A 15,767-nucleotide genomic window follows, 5' to 3' on the forward strand; every position below is an offset into this window, starting at 1 on the left:
TATTTTTAATGAACCAGCTTGGAGACTCAAATTCCTCACAGGGAATAGATGATGTCTTCAGTCATCACAAGTGGGGATTCGTCCCTAGATTACAGAGAACACTAGGCAGAGGTTGAGTTCCCCAGGAACCCTCCTGCAGGTCTGCTACCCCTTTCCCTTCACCCTCTCCCCCTGCCTCATCACCAAATTTTCTATTTTATGCTGCCCTTGGAGGTCTCATGCAGCATTGACAGCTGGTGGAATTGCAAGATCATGAGATAATAATGATCTGGTCCATCTCTCATTTTACAGATAAGGAAACTAAGGCAGAGATGTTAAAGGACAGAAGTTCAGAGGTCGAAAATTAAAACTCAAGGTCCTGTGACTCCAGATCTATCCCACAAGTGTGGTACAGATGGGAGGAAAAGAATTACAAATCAAGCAACAATACATTGGGACCATTTGGGCAGGGCGTCATGACATGGAACGCAGGCAAATGCAGACCAAGAATCAGGACTAAAGTTCATGGCATCACCTAAATGAATGGATAGTCCCTCTGTCCAAGGCACTGTGATAGGTGATGGAGGAAGTACAGAGGCATAAGAAACCCAGTGCCTGCCCTGTGGGAGATTACCATTGCGTCAATTCCAATTGCCTTTTTTCCACTATGCCAGCGAGTAAGCTAGCTTTTATTTTAAAAATTTTTAAATGATAGCTTTTTATTTTCAAAATACTTGCAAAGATAGTTTTCAACATTCACTCTTGCAAAATCTTGTGTTCCAAATTTTTCTCCCCTTCACCTTCCTACTCCCTGCCTTAGACAAGAAGGAATATATGTTAAACACATGCAGTTCCACTATGCGTATTTCAGCAAATATCAGGATACACAAGAAAAATCATATCAAAAAGGAAAAAAAAAAGGGAGAAGAAAAGAAAACCAAGCAAATAACAACAAAAAGGTGAAAATACTATGTTATGATTCACATTCGGTCCCCATAGTTCTTTCTCTAGATGTGGATGGCTCTCTCCATCACCAGTCCATTGGGATTGGCCAGAATCATCTCACTGTTGAAAAGAGCCACGTCCATCAGAATTGATCATTGTATAATCTTATTGTTGTAAGAATCAGTTCATGTCAGTCTCTCCAAGTCTCTTTGAAATCCTCCTGCTGGTCATTTCTTACAGAACAATAATATTCCATAACATTCATACACCATAACTTGTTCAGCCATTCCCCAACAGATGGGCATCCACTCAGTTTTTAGCTCCTTGGCTCTACAGGAAGGTCAGCCAACATTTATTAAGCATCTACTGCTATGACATGCACTGCACTAAATGTCCGCACATAGTAGATGTATCTTGTTGCCTCATAAGACACAGGTTCTATGACATTTGGGGCAAATCATTTCATTTCTCCAGTTCAGAATTTCCATATCTATAAAATGAAAGAGATGGCCTGGAAGGAAGGAGGAAGTATGGTGCAATGGAAAGGCTGCTGGACTTGGAGTTCTCCCCCAGAAACTCATTGTTCTATCCATATAGCCCCCATCAGACTGGGGGTTCCTTGAGGGCAAGAGCTGTTTTTTGCTTTTCTTTATGTCTCCAGTACTTAGCACAGTGCCTGGCAATAGGTGCTCAATAAATCTTATTAACTGTGTGGATGACTGATTATGTTATACAATTAAGAGCTGTCATTGATTATATTATCAGATTGAGAGCTACAAATTCTGCTTTGCTATAGACTGTGTAATGTTGGCCAAGTCACTTCCATCTCTTGCTTAAGTTCCCCCATCTGTTAAATGAGAGTATTGGACCACATGACTTCTAAGGTCCCTTTCAGATCTAAATCTGAGGGCCACTCCTATGATTCCATAAAATATGTGAAGAGTTAAATAAGAGAAAAAAATGTCAACCACTGTTCAGGATGAGGATAACAAGGAGGTCCTGATTCAGGAGCCAATGAGAGGCAGTTTTGTGTAGTAGGGCTTCTGGTATTGGAGGAAGAGGAAGGAGGCTCTGTGTTCTAATGCTGCCTCTTATAGGATTTGTGTCACCCTGGCCAAGCACACTCAGAGAGGGGGCATCCAGCACTGCCAGAGGCACTGTGTTCCTTGCATGTGACACAACTTAATTGGTATCAACCCACTTGACTTTGAGCAAGCATTGGATAAATATTAGGGAATGAGGATGATCAATCTTGGATTGCTCTCTGCTCTTCCCAGAGCTACCAGTGAGCTCTCAATCACCAGATCTAAGTGTCTTTCCCCAATCCTCTTTGCAAGTCTTGATGCTGTTGATCACTCTCTTATTCTGGATTCTCTCTTTTCTCTGGGTCTTCATGACATGGCTGTCTCCTGATTATCTTTCTGCTTCTTCTCAGTGACTTCACTGGATCTTTATCCAAGTAAAATCCACTAACGATGAGTAGTTCCCCCAAAACTCTGTCCTGAGCCTGCTACCCTTCTGCCCTGATAGTACTTTATTTTGGTGATCTCATCAGTTCCTATGAAATCAACCATCATCTCTGTGAAGATTTTGCCCAGATCCCACTGAACAGCCCTAATCTCTCTCTTGATCGCCAATCTCATATCTCCAATTGCCAATTGGACATCTTGAAGTAGATAAGTCAAAGACATCTTAAGTTCAACACATCTAAAACTTCCTCCTTCCCTCCTTCCCTTCCTTTCTCCTTCCTCCTTCCCTTCCTTCCTCCCTCCCTCCTTTCCTTACTTCTTCCTACCTCCCCCTCTCCCTTTGTCCCCCCCCCCTTTCCTTCCTTCTTTCCTTCCTTTCCTTTTTGGGACAGCTGCATCCCCCAGAAACTCATCATCCTATCCACAGAGCTGCCCTTAGACTAGGGACTTTTTGAGGGCAAAAAACTGTATTTTGCTCTTCTTTATATCCCCAGCACTTCACACATAGTAGGTGCTCAACAAATGCTTATTAACTGTGTGGCTGACTGATTATGTTATAGAATTAACAGCTGACATTGATTATATTATAGAATTAAGAGCTCAAAGGTTCCCAGAAGTTAAGTGAATTATTCAAGCTTACACAATTAGTAGTTGACATTACTAACAGATCCAAGATTTGATTAATCAATAAATATTTATTAAGCACCTACTATGTGTCAAGTACTGTGAGTGGGTTGTAAGATCATAGAGTAAGATGAAAAAGATCATTTGCCCAAACTCCTCATTTTCTAGATCAGAAAGGTTGTGAGTGACTCTCAAGGTCACACGAGTAGTAAGGAGCAGAGATGAGAAGCAGACCTATATCCTGGAAACTTGTCCTCCATGACGGCAGCATTTGAACTAGGCAGAGGCCACATGGAACTGGGGCCACTGATTCCAAGCATATGCGCTCCAAACCTGGAAAAGATTTCTGATGACGGCAGCATTTGAACTAGGCAGAGGCCACATGGAACTGGGGCCACTGATTCCAAGCATATGCGCTCCAAACCTGGAAAAGATTTCTGATCCATAATTATAGCTGACATTTCACTGATATCGCTTTTGAAATTTTGCCAAGCCCTTAACGGGCTCGTGCTCCTCTGAGCCCCACAAAACCCCATGAGGTTGCTACTTAGGGGTACAGCAGATCAAGCTGGAGAAGGAGAGCGTCCATGGAATGGGGGGTTTCAGTGAGGCTGGGAGGGCAACTCCTGGGGGTGACAGTAGATCAATTGGCCCAAGGCTTAGAGTATGAGAATTCCAAGTCCAAATGAGCTTCAAAGAGTCAAAATTCAGTTCCAAATGGAATTAGTCACATGCACTGCACAAATGGCATGGGAAAGACATTGGTGAGATGATGAAGACCCAGAGGAAGGCCACCTGGATGGGGAGGAGACCAGATTCTGCCACATGAGGAACAGGTGAAGGAATAATGGATGTTTCATCTGGAGAAGAAAAATGATTTTAATGGATCGATAAACACTTATTAAGTATTTACTGTGTGTCTAGCACTGTGCCCTGACCAAGGGCAGATACAATGGTGAGGGGTGTGTGAGAGGCATGATGATTATTTCCATGCATTTAAAGGGATGTAAAGGGCAAGACATGGGGCAGCTAGGTGGTGCAGTGGATAGAGCACCTGCTCTGAGTCAGGAAGAACTGAATTCAAATTTGACCTCAGATACATATTAGCTATGTAGTCCTAAGCAAGTCATTTAACCCCGTTTGCCTCAGTTTTCTTATCTGGAACTAGAAAAGGAAGTGGCAAACCCATCCAGTATCTTTGCCTAGAAAACCACAAATGAGTTCATGAAGAGTCGGACATCACTGCAAAACAACTGAACAACAAAGAGAAAGATAAAGAAGCTTCCTCATTTGGTTTGATTTGAAAAGATCGGGATGAAGTGTGTATTATTGGCAAAGAGAGAAATTTAGGATCAGCCTCAGGAAACATGATCTGTCCACAAATGGGCCCACCTGGGGCAGAGGTCGGTTCCCTCTCATTCATTGGAGGTCTGCCAGGAAAGGCTTGTTGGATCTACTGTAGTGGGGCATGGGGTAGGTTAGAACAAAGCTTCTTACATTGTGGGTCCCAACCCCATGTGACTGAATGTGGGAGCCGTGAAAAAATTTGGCATTAAATATTCTACCAAGATTTCATTTTTTATGTAAAAATAAACAAGCAATCCATCTCATTAGTATGCAAATTTACTTTCATCTTTAATAAATGGTAAAATTATGTGTATACTAAAGAATTGTTTTTAAAATAAATTTCTGTATGACTTATTATAAGTAAATATTTGATTTGTATATATTTTTATATACTTATATACCCGTAGTCGTAAAATTTTCTCCTCAAAAAGGGGTCAAAAGTGGGAAAAGTTTAAGAAGTCCTGGGCTAGAGGACCCCGAGCTTCTTTTTATCTCAAGAATTCCATGACTCAGAAAGTGAGTAGTGAAGAAATGAAGACGAAGTGGAAGAAATTAAGATGGCAAAGAAGAAAATCAAAGGAAGTTGAGAATGTAAAATAATATATCACAGGGAATCTAATTGCCTTGAATATGTCACCTGGGACTTAAGGAAAACCGGTTGTATTTGGTATAAGATCAGCGAATGTTAAAACTGGCCGGGACCTTGGAGAGCACTTAGTTCAGTGTCCTCGTTTTAAAGAGGAAGAAATACAGGAAAGAAAAATGAAGTGTATTTATCTCCCCTACCCCACTGACAAGATGGGTTACCACTGTCTTGTGGTTCATGAGCCTTCTCCTCTCATGTATTTACCTTTGTTAATCAAAGGACAAAGAAAGCTCAAAGTAAAGACATTTACTGAAATGGTGTAGTTAGAACAGGAATAAAAAACATCTCCCTTTATCCACCTGGGATGCTCTTTCTCAAAAGTAGGAAACCAGTGGGAGGATAAACGTTTTTACAAAAGGAGAGGCACACAAATGGTGAACACACCACTTGACCAAGGCAACATTTCCCAGCCCTGCAGGCTCCATCCTGATTATCCCAGCTTCTTGTGATGTCCATGGGCTATTTTTCAGGGGCCAAGGCATCTCTCTTAAGTAATTGGCGCTAATGAGTTTTTTGGACCTCTTCTACCTTGGGTACATGTCTCCAATCCATAGGTGTAGTCTTAATTGTTTCCAGATCATGGTCTAGGAAACTGTTACGCTCTTTTGTAAAAATGGGAACCCATACTCTAGCATCAGCCTGACTCTTGGGGCTGCCATCTTTTGATGATCCCAGGTCCTCTGTGATTACCCTCCCACTCCAATTGTGAGACTTTCTTTTTTCTATCTTCCCCTTTCAAAGGAAGTGGAGATTCCGGAAGAAATTTCCTTAACTTCAGCTTTCAGGCTTTGTAGAATCTCCAGACATCTTCTATTGCCATGAGCTCCTGTTGCAAGAAATCATTACTAGGGGGGCAAAGAGAGAGATGATTTTTTTAAATTAAAGCTTTTTATTTTCAAAATGCAGGCATAGATAATTTTCAACATTCACTCTTCCAAATTTTTTCCCTCCCTTCCTCCACTCCCCTCCCCTAGATGGCAAGTAATCCAATATATATTAAACATGTGCAATTCTTCTATACACATTTCTACACTTATCATGTTGCACAAGAAAAATCAGATCAAAAAGGGAAAAAAAACAAGAAAGAAAACAAAATGTGAGCAAACAACAGAAAGAGTGAAAATATGTTATGATCCACACTCGGTTCCCACGGCTCTTTCTTTGGATACAAATGGCTCGGGAGAGATGATTTTTGAGAAGTACTGAGACTGAGTGATAACATGCTAAAGATCTGGATTCAAATCCTGTTTCAAGATACTAGCTATATGACTCTGGACAAGTCACATTATCTTTCTGTGCCTGAGTTTTCTCATCTGCAACATGGTGGGAGGGAGGTTCTTCCCAGCTCAAAAACCTATGATCCCACGATTTTTTTCTGGACTCTCCGAAAGGAAGTGAAGAGTCTGTTTTTTGTTTTGTTTTGCTTTTTTTTTGCTAAGGTAATTAGGGTTAAGTGACTTGTCCAGAGTCACAGACCTAGGAAGTTGTGTCTGAGGTCATATTTGACCTCAGGTCCTCTTGACTGCAGGGCTGGTACTCTATCCACTGAGCCACTGGCTGCCCCAAAGATCTTGTCTTTAATAGTTCTTTGTCCAGAGATGATTGATCCAGAGACAACAATTTGGGTAGTCCACTTAAAAAAATCATTCAACTTTCACTTATCCCTGCCCAGAGGCAAATTCATTTATTTTCTCAGCCAATCTTCAGCTGAATTTCCTGACTCATTTATTTGCAAGAAGGGAAGTAAATGAGACGCAGTCTCACACCTTTTGCAAACTACAAATTAGGGATTTAAAACCTAAAAGGGGCTCTCACTTACATCCCTTGGTCTGCGTTAACAGTCCTTTATATTATGCAAATGAAGCCACTCAAAGGCTGAAAACCTGGTGATTCCTTCACTCAGTAAGTCAAGAAAACACTGATTAAGCGCTTGGCGTGTGCCAGGCGCAGTGCAAAGAGTATTGGGGGAGTTAAGAATGACTAAAAGCAACCCCCCCCCCAACCTTGGCCTTTAAGGAACCTATCTCTAGTCTCTCAAGGAGGTAAATAATGTACCTACGGTCACAGGAGATACATAGAGGTAACCTGAATTAGCAGGTGGGAGCTTGGGGGCTTGGAGGAGTACAAGGAAGCTCTCCTGAGGAAGATTTGAAGTGAGAAACCAAAAGGTGAAGGTGAGGGATGGAGTATTCCTGGCTCGGGAGGAGGGGACAGCCACTGTAAAGAAGACAAAGCAACAAGAGGTTGCATGTCATTCTCCCCAACTCACTGGAAGCTCTTTTTGGAAAAACAAACAAACACCCTAAAACAGAGATGGAGAGGTCGTGCTGTTTCTGGAACTGAAGATCAACATGGACTGTTGTTTCCTTGCAATTGTGTCTGACTCATCATGACCCCATTTGGGGTTTTCTTGGCAGAGACACAGAACTGGTTTGCCATTTCCTTCTCCAGCTCATTTTACAGATAAGGAAACTGAGGCAAACAGGGTAAAGACTTGCCCAGGGTCACGCAGCTAGTGTCTGAAGTTGGATTTGAACTCAGGAAGATGAGTAGCACTTGATGCACTATGGAACCATCTAGTTGCCTCATCTCACGTGGATTTTCTTGGGGGGAGAATTGGGGGAAGAACTCCAGGGGGGGGACCTGGAGTCCCAGATGAACATCTCCCTTCTTCCCCAGTCACACCACTGGACTGAAGGGGATTGCTTTGAGACCCTAGAGGCTGTTGGGGGACAGCATAGAGGCAGAAGTACCTTTATGAAGGATGGGGGTTTTTCACTGAAAGAAAGCAGGAAATGTTGATGAATCATCAGAATAATTGAAGGGAAAAGAGAAAGAAGCACTGGGTTTGAATCTCATCTTTCCCCACCCTCTGACTATAGGACTGTGGGGTAAGAGGGCTGGAAGGCGCTCAACTAAGGAAAGCTCTTCCATCCACTCCCAAGAAGACTGAGGCAAGATCACCTTTATTAATTAATTAAAGTCCAGGCAGGTCTTTAAGCTTCTTTTGAAGGAACTGGGGGGCCCAGAGATACTTTTAGTCGCAAGTAGCCACCCCTGCCAACAAGGTCAAGTTGGAACTAGCCGGCTGGGGAAGGACTAGGGCCACGATCTCGGAAGTAACACGAGCCTGCGTCTCATTGTCCCCCAACTAACTAGAAGCTCTTTCTAGAAAAAAAAAACAAGCTACCCTAAAAAAAGCATTTCAGCAGAAAAGAAAAGAAGGGAGCTAGATTAAAAGTGAACACCTGTTCTTCTAAAATTGCTCTATTGCAGGTATCAGCCCAGGAGAGAGTACAGATGGTTCTGTGTTTGCAAAGCTGACCTTCGGAGCCCTTCATCAATCTTGGGCTGATTGATTCTCGGGAAAGCCAAGTAGCCTGCTTCCCAGGACGCCACAAGACACCTTCGAATTAGTTACTACCTGAAGACCAATTAATTAACACACGCTGGCTCTTTCAGGCTTTTCAAACAAAATTGGTAAATACTGCGCATGGACCGTCGGGGCCGAGGGAGATTTTTTTACAAGCTCATTAATTATTGTCACCCTGGACATCAGCTAAAAAACAACATTGTGTGGTACAAGGGGGCCACGATCTTGCTGGCCCGAAGCCATTCCTGGGTCTGTAGGGTCTTGTCCAACCACATGGTTGTGAATTGTGGTGGGCATTTCTATTTATTGCAGTCAGAGGAGATCCGCGGTCAAACTCTAGCTTCCCGTGGGATCCAGGGTGAGCCACAGCCTCTCTGAGCCTCAATTTCCTTTTGTGTCTACTCAGAGTGTTGGAATAGAGGATTTCTAAGATCTGTTTAAAGTACCAAGTACATGAAGTCTTGGATCTACTCCTGAGAATTATTAATGACTAGTTTGATTTGGTAAACATTTCTCAATCATCTGCTATGTGTAAGGTACTAGGATAGGTTTAGGGCAGCAAAAAACAGAAAGTCCCAGCCCTCAGGGGAACTGCTGGGAGGAAAAAAGGGAGGAGGGATGGGAGATAGGAGACAGAGAGGAGAGAGAGGGGGGGGGGGAGGGGAGAGAGAGAGAGAGAGAAGAAGAAGAAGAAGAAGAAGAAGAAGAAGAAGAAGAAGAAGAAGAAGAAGAAGAAGAAGAAGAAGAAGAAGAAGAAGAAGAAGAAGAAGAAGAAGAAGAAGAAGAAGAAGAAGAAGAAGAAGAAGAAGAAGAAGAAGAAGAAGAAGAAGAAGAAGAAGAAGAAGAAGAAGAAGAAGAAGAAAGAAAAGAAGAAGAAGAAGAGGAGGAAGAAGAGGAGGAGGAAGAAGAGGAGGAAGAAGAAGAGGAGGAGGGGAGGAGGAGAGAGACAGAGAGAGACAGAGGGAGACAGAGAGAAGTTGGAAGATGGGTTTTAAGGTAAAAAGAAAATGTGTTCTGTTTTCAACATGTTGAATTTACCATGCTGATGGGACGATGTCTAGCAGGCAGCTTGTGATGTGGGAATGAAATTAATTTTTATTTTATTTTTTAGCTTTTTACTTCCAAATACATGCAAAGATAGTTTTCAACATTCATGCTTGCAAAACCTTGTGTTTCATATTTTTTCCTCCTTCCTCCCTTTCCCCTCCTCTAGACAGCAAATAATCCAATATAGGTTAAACATATGCAATTCTTCTTTATATATTTCCAGAATTATCATTCTACACAAGAAAAATCAGATCAAAAAGGGAAAAATGAGAAAGAAAACAAAAAGCAAGCAAACAACAACAACAAAAAAAGATGAAAACACTATGTTGTGATCCATATTCAGTCTCCATAGATCTCTCCTTGGATGCAGATGGCTCTCTCCATCACAAGTCTATCAGAATTGGCTTGAATCATCTCCTTGTTGAAAAGAACCACGTCCATTAGAATTGATCATTGTATAATCTTGTCCCTATGTACAATGTTTTCCTGGTTCTGCTCACTTCACTCAGCATCAGTTCAGGTAAGTCTCTCTAGGCTTTTCCAAAATCATCCTGCTGGTCGTTTCTTACAGAATAAGAATATGTGGAAATGGAATTCAGAACAGAAATCTTGCCATTTTTCTTTTGAAGGCTGAAACCCCATCTTCCAACTTCTCTCTGTCTCCCTCTGTCTCTCTCTGTCTCTCTCCTCCTCCCCTCCTCCTCTTCTTCTTCCTCCTCTTCTTCTTCCTCCTCTTCTTCCTCTTCTTCTTCTTCTTCTTCTTCTTCTTCTTCTTCTTCCTTCTTCTTCTTCTTCTTCTTCTTCTTCTTCTTCTTCCTTCTTCTTCTTCTTCCTCTTTTTCTTCTTCTTCTTCTTCTTCTTCCTTCTTCTTCTTTCTTCTTCTTCTTCTTCTTCTTCTTCTTCTTCTTCTTCTTCTTCTTCTTCTTCTTCTTCTTCTTCTTCTTCTTCTTCTTCTTCTTCTTCTTCTTCTCTCTCTCTCTCTCTCCCCTCCCCCCCCTCTCTCCTCTCTGTCTCCTATCTCCCATCCCTCCTCCCTTTTTTCCTCCCAGCAGTTCCCCTGAGGGCTGAACTCCCTAGTTCAGAGTGTCATCACTTTCCCCTGGACTACAGCAAACCGTGCCTCATTGGCCTTCCTGTCTCCAGTCTCTCCTCCCTTCCATCCATCTTTCCAATGCTCAGGTTTTCCTTCAAAGGTCCAGCTCAATATTCCTGATCCTCTTCTCCAAATGACCTTACGTGGACCTTTCTTTTCCCCAATCCCACTGAACTCAGATATGAAGCTCTGGGAAGACCTTAATGAACATTTATTGAATTCAGTTCAATTGTGGAGATTTAGGCAGGACCCAGAAATCTTAGGGTAAACACTGGGTGGGGGCATGAGCCAAAGAGTGAGCTCAGTAGTGAGAAGTCCCCTTCTCATTATCCCATCACTGATCATGAACCATGTAAACACAGAATTTTGGGGGCCCAGAACCAGTGCTTTTTACATCTATTCTCTCACTCCCCCTCCCACAACAATGGGTACGCTAGGAATTCTTCCCATTTTATAGATACAGACACTGAGGTTTAATGCTTGCCTGGGGATACACAACTAGTCACCTGGGGTAAAAGTTCTCTAAGGGCTGCATTTTTCAATTTTGCAATATTTCTTCTAAAGCTCCATTTTTGAATAGAGCCAGATGGTAGCCCCATAATCTGAAAGCAGGATAACCTGAGTTCAAATCTATCTTCAGACTCTGACTGTATAACCCTGGACCCATCATTTAATATTTGCCTCAGTTTTCTCATCTGTAAAATAGGGATAATAATAGCACCAGGTCTTTGCGAGGACTAAATGAGATAATAATTATAAAGTGTTGAGCACATTCCCTGACACGAAGTAGGTATTATATACATTTATTTATTGAAGATGAAGAAACAGACACAAAGAGGTCAGAGGCTTGTTATTGTTTTTTCTAATGAATTTTTACTATTTCTTCCTTTTTTATTTATTTATTTTTTTTACATCACTAAAATTTCTCCTCGGGACTCTACCAGATATATATATATATATATATATATATATTTTTTTTTTTTCTTTTCTTTTCTTTCTTTTTTGGTGAGGCAGTGGGGGTTAAGTGACTTATGTGGGATCATATAGCTAGTAAATGTTAAGTAAGGGTGGATTTGAACTCAGGTCCTCCTGACTTCAGGATCGGTGCTCTCTCCATTGTGCCATCTAGCTACTCCTACCAGGGATATTTTTAAAGAAAATCAAAGCAGAAGAAAAAAAATCAGCAAACCTGCTTGATACATGAAAGAAGTCTGAACATCTTTCAGTCTGCCAGACTTCCTGCTTCTTCGAAGGAGAAACTTTAGCTCTGTGACTCCCGATAGGTCACCTGCGCTACTCTGAGCGGCTAAGACTCTGACCTGCAGATCTTCATCGGGAGGGGGAAATTTCCGCACTGAGAGTTTCCAGCACTGATTTTAAAAATAAAAAAATATATATATTTAAAATTTTAAAATATATATGATCATATATGTATATATGACAATATATATGATAAAAGATAGAAGATCTGTAAAGTTCTTAAAGCAGTGAGGTCCAAAGATGGGAGTTCAAATCCTACTTCTGATACTTATTACTGCGTCACTTGGGGCCAGTCCCGATCCTCCTGAGCCTGAAGGGACTGGGCTCGCTGGTCCCTTCCAGCTCCAAATCTTTTAAGGAAAACGGGCTAGCTTGATATCTCTGAGTTCCCCGGGACGAGCCTCTGTCCATGCCCGTGGTGCTGGTGAGAAGTGGGGCAGGAGGCTAGCCCAGCCTCCGGCCGAGCCTGCCTCTACCGCTTGAGAGCATCCTGGGTGTCCGATCGCATTAGAAGGATGGGAAAATGGGCGGCGTCCTGTGGGTGAGCGGGGACAAAAGAGCAGCTGGGAACAACGGAGTGCCCGGGGGCGTGGGGGGGGGGTGGGCTGCAAGATTAATTTTTGGCCGGCCTCTAATTGCTGGGGATCCTAAAGCTGCCGAGGTCTGGCTTGAATGCCCGGATTTGCATAACCATTTAGCTTAATTATAAAGCCAAGAGTTGGTCCTCAAGCTGCAAAATGACTTGGGATCACTTTAATTTAGCTCAGTGCCCCGCGCTCACTCCTCTCTTCACAATAATTCCCTCCAAAGTGGAGGCAGAGGGTGAAGGCAAGGCAAGAGAGGTTAGCCTCTGGTGCCCGAGGACCTTGGGATCTGGGACCTTGAGCAAGGAACCTGCCTGAGCCTCAGTTTCTCCCTCTGAAGAAGGAGGAATGGGACTATTCAGTCCCTGAGATTCTTGATTCTCCCATTCTGCTCAAATGCTTCCATGTCACCCCCAGGACTAGACAGAATTTGACCAAGCAGTTGAGCCATATGGACACTGACCTAACTGGGCTAACTTTAGCAGCTGCTTTTGGCTGTGATCCAAAAGGAGACAATTCCTCAATTAATTGGGGCCTGTACCTGCAGCTTCCTAAGGAGAGCCCGGGTAAACACTGTACTGTTTCTGCAGGAGAAAAATATGGGATCCTGGAACCCTAGATTTAGAACCCAAAGGGACCTTTGTTGCTAGAATAATAATCAATGATTAGAATTACTCACATGCAAAATTATAAATAACCAATAATAAACAATAAATAAATCTATTTAATTCAATAATTAATTTATAATAACTACCACAGCTATGTGATTAATTTGTAATTATGTATATTCATAATAATCAACAGTAGTAATAGTTATTGCTGCTAATCCACATAATAATAATTGCGGACATTTACATTGCACTTTACATCTATTATATCACATAGCAAACCTATGAAGTGGTTGCTCTTATTATTGGAAGAGGGGTGCTGAAGTCTTCCTAGGGCTTACGTGACCCATAGTATAGATGAGGAAAGTTGAGGTATGTCATAGTTAAGTGAGCCGCTGAAGATCATACAACTGGTAAATATCTGCGTGGTGATTCGAATCCATGTCTTCTTGACCCGAGTCTGGCCCACACTCCTCAGGGGCAGCCCAAGCCAGATAAAAAGTAAATTGGGAAATATTTAAGGAGATAATTAAAAATTCAATAAAACGTAGTCAATATGGAATCTTAGAAATGAGTCAAAATGCAGCCTCTGGGGATCCTTCTGTATTTATTAGCACCCCCCCCCCCCATTGCTCTTTCAGTTTGACCCCTGCTCCATGGACTCAGGCCCAAGTAAAGTTACTTCCAGGCCTACATAGTGGCAGAACTGAGTTCTGAATCAGGTTCCTTCACTGGCTCTACATTCAATGCTTTTTTTCTGCCATATACACACGATTTCTAACTTGAGGCCATTATCCCAAAGAAGCAGCATCCTCTGGAACAAAACTTGCTTCCTCACTTGCCTGGGCCAGCTCTGGGAACAGCATTTCTGTTTTAATAATAGCTTTTTATTTTCAAAATACGTGCAAAGATAGTTTTCAATGTTCACCCTTGCAAATCCTTTCTCCCTCCCTTTCCCCAAACTCCCTCTCCTAGAATCCATGGGATCTGGTCTGACTCATCTCATTGTTGAAGATGGCCACGTCCATCAGAATTGATCGTCATAGAGTATTGTTGTTGAAGTATATAATGATCTCCAGGTTCTGCTCATTTCACTCAGCGTCACTTCATGTAAGTCTCTCTGAAATCCTCCTGCAGATCGTTTCTTTATAGAACAATAATATTCCCTAACATTCATAAACCATAACTCATTCAGCCATTCTCCCACTGGGCATCCGCTCAGAGTCCGGTTCCTTGCCACTACAGAAAGGGCAGCCACAGACAGTTTTGGGGCATCTTCCCTCCTTTGTGATCTCTTTGGGATCCGGCCCCAGGAGAGAGGCTGCTGGATGGTCTCTCTGGATCCAGATCTCTCTTCATTCAGACCCTGCTGCAGGAAGGGTCAGCACGGTTTTATGGCCCTTTGGGCACAGTTCAGGGGCATTGATCCCAGACCAAATCCAGGCCTCTGAAATCTCGGGCTCTCAGCCATCAGGAGCCTGAATAGAGCAGCCCCCCCATCTGGCACATGGGCCTGCTCTGGCCCATTAGAAGGCTTTAAGGTACGCCTCAGTGGTTCGGGAGCTATCCGTGAAGCTCCTTACTCACACCCTAGTTAAGTCAAGCATCTCCTCCTCCCCTCCCGCTCCCTTTTATCAGCAGGAGGCCACCTCCTTAATTAGTTGGGGGTGGGGACCCCTTGTAATCTCCTGGGAGCAAGCCCTGGCCTGGCTGGTGCTGGACGCTTGGGTGGACTTAATGCCAGGCTTGGATGGCCTCTCCGCCCATGACATATGGGAAACCCTTCCAGCCTCCAGCCAAGGTTCTAACAGCCGGGGCGGGGGGAGTGGGCCTTCCCGCTGGGAAAATAACCTGCCACAAAGGGCTGGGGGGGCAGCGTCGTCCCTGGCAGAGGTCAAGGCGCTACTTAGGCCAAACAGCATCTGGCAAGCCGGCACGATTGGAAATCAATGGGACGCCGCGGGGCATGGGTGTGATTTCATGCTTCTCTGCACACGAATATAACTGGTGGGACAGAGCGGAGCTGGGACCCGCTCTCAGCACCGCTCCCCCGGACCCTGAGGTCTCTCGTTTGTCAATAAGGTGTATTGAACTGTCTGTAACAGGAGGAGCCACAGGAGGCCTCCCCCGGCTCTCTGGGAGCTCCCGCCGGCCGCTGGCACCTCGCCTGCCTCGGCGCTTTCCTCCTGGGCCCGGGCCTGGAGCTCGGAGCCTGGACACGATCCCTGTGGCCGAGGGATCGGGTGCTGGGGAGGTTCCCACCCTAAGGAAGGGGAGCGGAGATGGCTCCTCTGATAGCTAACTGCTCTGGTGGGAAGCTTTGGTTGGCAGGCAGACCGGGGTTTTGGGAGCGCTCCTGCGGGCACAGCCCAGTGCTGGCACAGAGCCGGGCCCAGCCACGGCTGCCCGGATGTCCTCCTCTGACACTTTCTCCCGATATGGGGAAGATCCGGGGGTCACACAGATTCAACCGGGGGACCCCGAGCTAGGGCGGGTTCTACCAAATTGTAATGGCCCCAAATAAGAGCCCACAGTGTGAGGCTCTCAGCCAAGGGCCATGGAGCACAGGCCTGGAGGCGCTCTCCCTCCCCCCAATTTACAGAGGAGGAAACTGAGTTTCAGGGAGGTCCGGTCTCAGTTCCAGTGTTCTTTCTCCCAGATCAGCCCAGTCACAGGCATGGCGGCAGGCGGGGCAAGGATTCACGGGGTATTTTTTGGCTGCAGCTGCTCTCAAAGACCAACTACGGAGTCATGTCGGGGCTGCAAGTTCTCCGTGTGGGGAGGCCATGCTG

The sequence above is a fragment of the Sarcophilus harrisii genome, chromosome 2 (genome assembly GCF_902635505.1).
Source record: "Sarcophilus harrisii chromosome 2, mSarHar1.11, whole genome shotgun sequence".
Taxonomy (NCBI): Eukaryota; Metazoa; Chordata; class Mammalia; order Dasyuromorphia; family Dasyuridae; genus Sarcophilus; species Sarcophilus harrisii.